Here is a 6701-nt window from a genome sequence, read left to right as displayed (position 1 = left end):
AAACATTTCCAGTAATGAAACATGCCATGAAGATACAGGATCTATATAATACAGAAAATTCGCAACAAAAACATTTAGAATTTATTGAAAAACAAATGTTATGCCAGACTTTCCATCAAACCTTTGAGGTGAACATTTGGATTTTTAGCTGCTAAATTCTAAATGCAGGCTGTCTGCTGTTTGCAGCTTGCAGCGAGGGTTATATGGGGGACCAGAACAGTCAAATTAATTTTGTAATTCTTTTATTTATTTAGACATAAATAAAGTGTGCGTCAATATTGTAAAATAAATGATTATTACATTAATAAATATTCAAATCAATTTCTAAAACATAAAAAATAACTCTCAATAAAAAACACATTTTAGAATTCCAAAGGGAAAAAAGATTCAAAATCTTTTTAAAGTACAATTTAAAAAAGAGAAACGAGTAAACAGAATTAAAGGGAAATGGATAAAAAAAAAACCCCAAAGATTTATTTTGACCTTTTCTATCCTTAATAGTTTAAAATTACCAAATGTATTAGCTTTGGGATTAATTAAGGGATTAGCACTTGGATTAGCTATCAGATTAAATGTCAGATTAGCTATTCCATTTAACATTTGGAAAAAGCAATGCAAGTTCATCATGCCGTGCGATGTAAGGAGCTCTCCAACTGGTTACAGAGACACAGTCTGGCTGCCTTGATAACTAGCTAGGGACGATGATGCATACAGAGAGAAGGTGCAGTGGCTGGCACTTTGGTGCAATGCCATAATCTCTTAATGTTGACAAAACAAAAGAGCTGATCGTTGACTTTAAGAAGGCCGAGGCTGTCCATCTCCTGCTCAGCATTGCTGGTGTCACAGTAGAGAGAGTGAAGAGCACCAAATTCCTCAGTGTTCACATCACAGAGGACCTGTCCTGGACCAGCAACACCAAATCAGTGACAAAAAGGGCCCAGCAGTGACTGCACTTCCTGAGACGACTGAAGTAGGTGCACCTCCCTAAACCCATCCTTATGTATACAACTATATGTGACTGAATTACAACAACTCTGCAAAGATGAGTGGGTCAAAATGCTATACCTCTGTGTGTGTGCGTGTGAGAGGGATAATATTATGCATACATATGTCATTTTGTTTGATTATTGTACTTAGTTTGTACATTTGTACAAATCTCATATCCCGATATAAGAATTCTATCGTCCCGATAACGATATAAATCACAAAAATGTAACATTTTCTGTAAATTCTGTGAATCTCGGGCAGCTCGACTTGCGGGAAGTGTTTCCAGCTGCGCGTCATGTAGCTGGAGTCCAGTGTTTTAACAGATGCATTAAACTATACATTTTTAGACATAAGTTTTAACAGCCACCATTTTCTTTGTGAGTATTTATTACACAGCGTGCTGCGGGGAAAAGCCTGTTCTAACGTTTGAGTCTAAGGTTTATTTTTTAGCATGTGGCGGCTCTTTTTTAATTCTCATCCGTAAATAATCTGCTCTTTCACGTGATTCAGTTTATTTTGAAAAGTCTCAACAGGATCTTGAGCTTTATTGTGAAAGGTTTATGCGGAACATAAACAAGCGGACACGCGATGGTGTTGCCGTCCTTGTTGCTAAAGACAGTGCATAAAACAGGCGCTTGTCCGTGTGTAGTGTGGTTGTATTAAACAGAGGTGTGGACTCGAGTCACATGACTTGGACTCGAGTCAGACTCGAGTCATTAATTTTATGACTTTAGACTTGACTTGAAAAAATGTTCTAAGACTTGTGACTTGACTTGGACTTTTACACCAATGACTTGGGACTTGAATTGGACTTGAACCGGTTTACTTGAAAAGACTTGACATTTTACCCCAAATATAAAATTTAACATGCATATTATATAGAGATTGAAAATGTGACGTCATTCACGGGTAGAACCGCAAAGGATTCTGGGAACTCGTGGCAAGCGGTACTAGCGCACGCAGGCTTTCAATTGAAATCAGTTATACAGCGATAAAAAGAAACACAAAAATGTCAAGAAGCTGTTGTATTATTAACTGCAATAGCCGGTCGCATGACAGCCACGGGAAGCCGACGGGTAAAGAGATCGGTTGTTATCGGATTACGTCGTTGAAGAGAAATTGTTCAAGCCATGTTTCCGAAGTAACAAAGAGGCGACGGATGGCCTGGATCGCAGCCATTCAAAGATCAAATATAACGTCCCAGAACCCTCCAGCTCACAGGTTAGTCTGCTCCAAGCATTTACACGAAGGTCAGTCTGCTGTTGTAGTTAATGCGTCATTTTCATAACATAATTGGTGATATAGGTTACAAGCAAGTCTGGCGCTGAACAGAAATTGTCGCGCTATGCTCCTTTATTTATTGTGCATAAATAGTGAATTGTCCTGACACAATATTGTGTTTCGCTTCTGTTATTATGGTACACTGACAAAAACATATACTTTTATTCACAGGATAAAACAGGTTTTTTGTATCACTAATTGCCCAGTACGATTACAGCATACAATATTATTGTCACTGCTACATTTCTGTGATGGGTACCAGAAATTATTTCCACTACTAATTAATTACCGTTGAGCTCAAAGGTCCTATTAATAAACGGTTAAGGAATGTGTATTTATGACGACAATTTGTGAGACTGGTAAACTTATGATACGTACGATGGTCTTTACTTTCTACACGGTGCATTTCAAGGTCCTGCACCCATCCGTCGGTAAACTGTACCTGGGCTTGTTGCAGTGACCTGAAGTTACTAAACTTCATGAGTGTATGCACTCACTCCAAGAACCGTATGATTATAAATATGCATATAAATATGCTAAGATGAGATAGCTGACTTCATCTAACTAGCAAATGTTGTCCAGGCTACGTTGGTGATTCAGTTTTTTTTAATATGTATGATATTTTTGTCATGCGATTTTAAAGCTGGTCCTACAACCGCATCCAAGAATAACATGCAGCTTATCTCAGAACTGTCGGTGAAAATTATTCTAGGAGCTAGGTTTAATTGAGCTGCATTTTAAAGAGGTGCAATTTCACAATTTGTGTATATTTTCTAAGTTCACTATTTTGTCATGTGTTGAGAAAAACACAGATTAAAAAATTACATGGTCTAATATTTACATTTAGCATAACTGCAACATTCTTTTTTTTTTTTTTTTTTAAAGACTCGAAAGGACTTGAAATTCAAAGTTTCAGACTTGTGACTTGACTCGGACTTTTACACCAGTGACTTGAGACTCGACTCTGACTTGCCTGACATTACTTGAGACTTGACTTGAGACTTGAGGATAAAGACTTGAGACTTACTTGAGACTTGCAAAACAATGACTTGGTCCCACCTCTGGTATTAAATATAAGAGAAAGAGAGAACTTTAAGAAATTAATATAGCCACTACAGTAACCATCAAAATGACGAAAAAAACATTGCCGTAAACAGTTTATTTTGCGACACCACGAAACAAACGATAGCGTAAAATGAAACGATAGACGTTTTTGTATCATCATCCGATATATATCGTTATATCGAACAGCCCTAGTCGTATGATCTTTTCCTATTTAAGGATGATTTTCAATCCACTGGTTCCCTTCATGTCTGCCAGTACTCCATCCTGTCTGATGGTTCATTAACAACAAATAGCTACAAGCTTCAAACCTTCAACCCCACACCAGCTATTGCCCTCAGAGCCTTCGCTCCCTGCTTTTACTGTTCTGCACCTCCTCATCATTCTCTAACTCCTCCTGTTGTCCAAACAACAGCAACTGATAGGGTGGTAGGCCTTTCTCCTTGGACAAAGCGGCTATTATCAGTCTATTCAATAAGCTTCTACCACACAGAATACAACAACAACCGCAGCACTCTATAGTAGCTAGGAAACATGCCATTTATACTAACAAGGACATGCAATGGTCAATTTTTGAGTCAGATCAGTCTATTTGTTTGGCGCCTTCACCGGTTTCTGATTAGGCCTAACCCTCAGCCAGAGTTTACAAAGGTGATTGTGCAGGTATACAATGTGTCATGTGGTGATAATTAGCTCCAGCTTTACCTTTTATCTGGACAGCACTAGACTGGATGTGCATTTAATCACCTCATAGGGTCCAGTCCACCAGGGTTCAAGCCACTTTCCATTGTGAACTTTCACCCGCACCTAGTCACCAGCCTTTATTGCTGTAGTTGTAGTTTCCTCAGGCTCAGCCAGCTGCACCTGCTTAAACAAAACTTAAAAACTCGCTTAGTCTACGCTGTCATATATTCATCACAGTTCACCTGCCAAACATCCAGAGAGGTCATACGACCTCCCTCTCAGGGTTGGACCAGGCATTGGCCTGCCTCTCAGCGACTCATGTGGCATCAGGTGTGTATGCGCACCCGGAGAGGTTCTCATTGACATAAGAAAAATGGGGAGAGTGTCCACCCATCTCAGTTTACTGTCCTAATATATGCCACAATTTTTCTCTTCAAAGTCTGATTTGCCCTTTCACCACCCCTTGTGAGGCAGGGTGGTAAACAAATCGGTGTGTTATACCTAGAGCCTTTTCTACCTCTGCCAGTTCTTTATTGGACAAATGTGAATCATTGTCAGAGCATATGCTCCTTGGGACACCATAGTCTGCGCTCATTCATTTTTGCATGGGATTGCTTCCACCTAGCTTGTGAAGCAGTCCACTGCCACCAGCAAGTAGCTGAAACCTCTCACTTTGTTTTCAACTCCCAAATCAGGGACTTGGGAAGCCAAGCTCTTGAAAATCTTGAAATATGTGCATCCGCTGCAAAGCTGCAGCAGCGTGTGTAAGTTGACAGCCACAATAAAGAAGTGTACTGAAAAGTGCAAACATGTGGTCGTGTCTGCCGTGCATCAGTGGTGCTGAAACCCAGGATTGGGGCTACCAGAGTCTTTGTGTGTCGGTATGATCTGTCCTCTTTCTTCCATGGGTGAATCCTCTTCGGGTTTGTTTTACTCCTCTGAGGAAAACGCAACATACCACATGTCTACTTCCACTGCCTTCCAAGCGTTTGGTGCGTCCGTGGCCTCCCAGGTCAAGCTCAGCGCTTTCTTGACCATTGAGCCCAGTGTTCTAGCCTCATAGTTGCTTCCAACTACAAGTGTGACATGAGAGTGTAAAGTACTCTCATCTAAGCCTGAGTTATACCCGGAGCTCTGTAGTTGGGCCTTCCTATAATATAATCTTTGCAACGGTTTTAAATGCTTCTTCAGTCTTCCCAGCAGTTTAAATATTTATAATTTCAACCACATTAAGGCTGGCAAAATAAATGCAATCAAAGGGCATGCATGAAATTAAACAATAACCTAAACTGGGTGAACTAAAACTAAAACATGGGGGAAAAAAAAAAACCTTAAACATGGTGAACTGACATGGATACCTGAAGACATGACGCAGACAAGGAATGACTGAAAACACACTGACTAAATACACACAGGAGGCTAATGAGGGAAGTCGGAACACATGGGGAAAACAGCTGACACACATGAACATAATGATGATAATGATGCATTGGTGGCTGCCCACTGCTTCACTGGGTGAATGGGTTAAATGCAGAGGAACTATTTCCCTATGGTGACTAACACATACACACATTACACACACAGACATGAAACATATGAAGGGCAAGGGAGACTTAACAGGGGTTGAAAACACAAGGGGAAACTAATAAGCAAATGAACTTAGATAACCTAATGAACTTAACCATAAACATCAAAATAAACTGAAACTCAAAACGCTGGGTCAAAAGACCCAGGATCGTGACAGACAGTGCAGGAGCGTGAAATGGCTAACCAATTACTTTCTCCAGTAAAGTAATTAAGTGAGGTACTGCATCATTTTAGGAAAAGTAAGGAGTAATGTGAAAGACATTATTTAAGTAAGGACCCAACATCGGTGACATTAATAATCAGGCATCGCCACCTGTGCATACTCAGCATGATTCAATATACATTATGCATTATCGCCTTTCTAGCATTTGACAAATCTGCTGCTGCTGTCACCACTTTCTCACACTGAGCACACGACTTAGAGTCTGGAGCCATTGCAGCAAACATCATCCAGCGTGATCACTTTGGCAGTGGGTCACTGATGATTCTTAAAAAGTGGCACAGACCTCCATGTGTTAGCCAACAGTTCCCAGGACTGTTGTGTGTTTTGCAACTTTGTTGCTTGCAGTTGCAACATAGCTGAATTCATTTGACGTTACCATCATAGTTGATAACTAAATGATGCCAGTTAGGCATGCCTCCTTTTTAGAATAGAATAGCCTTTTATTTTCTTTGTGCATGTACAAAACAAATTGTGGGTTCTCCACATCAACTGTGCATGAAATAAAAATAGAAACAGTAGGACGGCAAGAATAAAAAACAGACAAAAGGAGTACATACGACAAAATAAATATATACAAGCAAGAGAAATGCATCCAGAAGAAATGACCAAATTAGAGGACAGGTTGCAAAGTGCTTGAAAGTAGTGCAATGGACTTTGTCTGAGTTGAAAGAAGTGTAATGCTATATCAGATATCAAGTTTTAACGCAACCTTTATGTTTTCGTGACTCCAAGAGCAGTGGTGTGCGCTCTGTAGTGCACAATGGGACGATCTTAAAGAGATTAAGAGCCACCACAGCATCGTCTTTGAGCTTCCCTTTTAATATTTTTCTCTTTTTTTTTTAGGTTTTTCCAAACACAGAGCTGCTGTTTGTTTCTA

This window comes from Diplotaxodon limnothrissa, linkage group LG17 (genome assembly GCF_057381915.1).
Source record: "Diplotaxodon limnothrissa isolate DT_005_m linkage group LG17, D_limnothrissa_male_GT1.1, whole genome shotgun sequence".
Taxonomy (NCBI): domain Eukaryota; kingdom Metazoa; phylum Chordata; class Actinopteri; order Cichliformes; family Cichlidae; genus Diplotaxodon; species Diplotaxodon limnothrissa.
The sequence above is the reverse complement of the archived record's forward strand: the minus strand, read 5'-3'. Positions refer to the sequence as shown.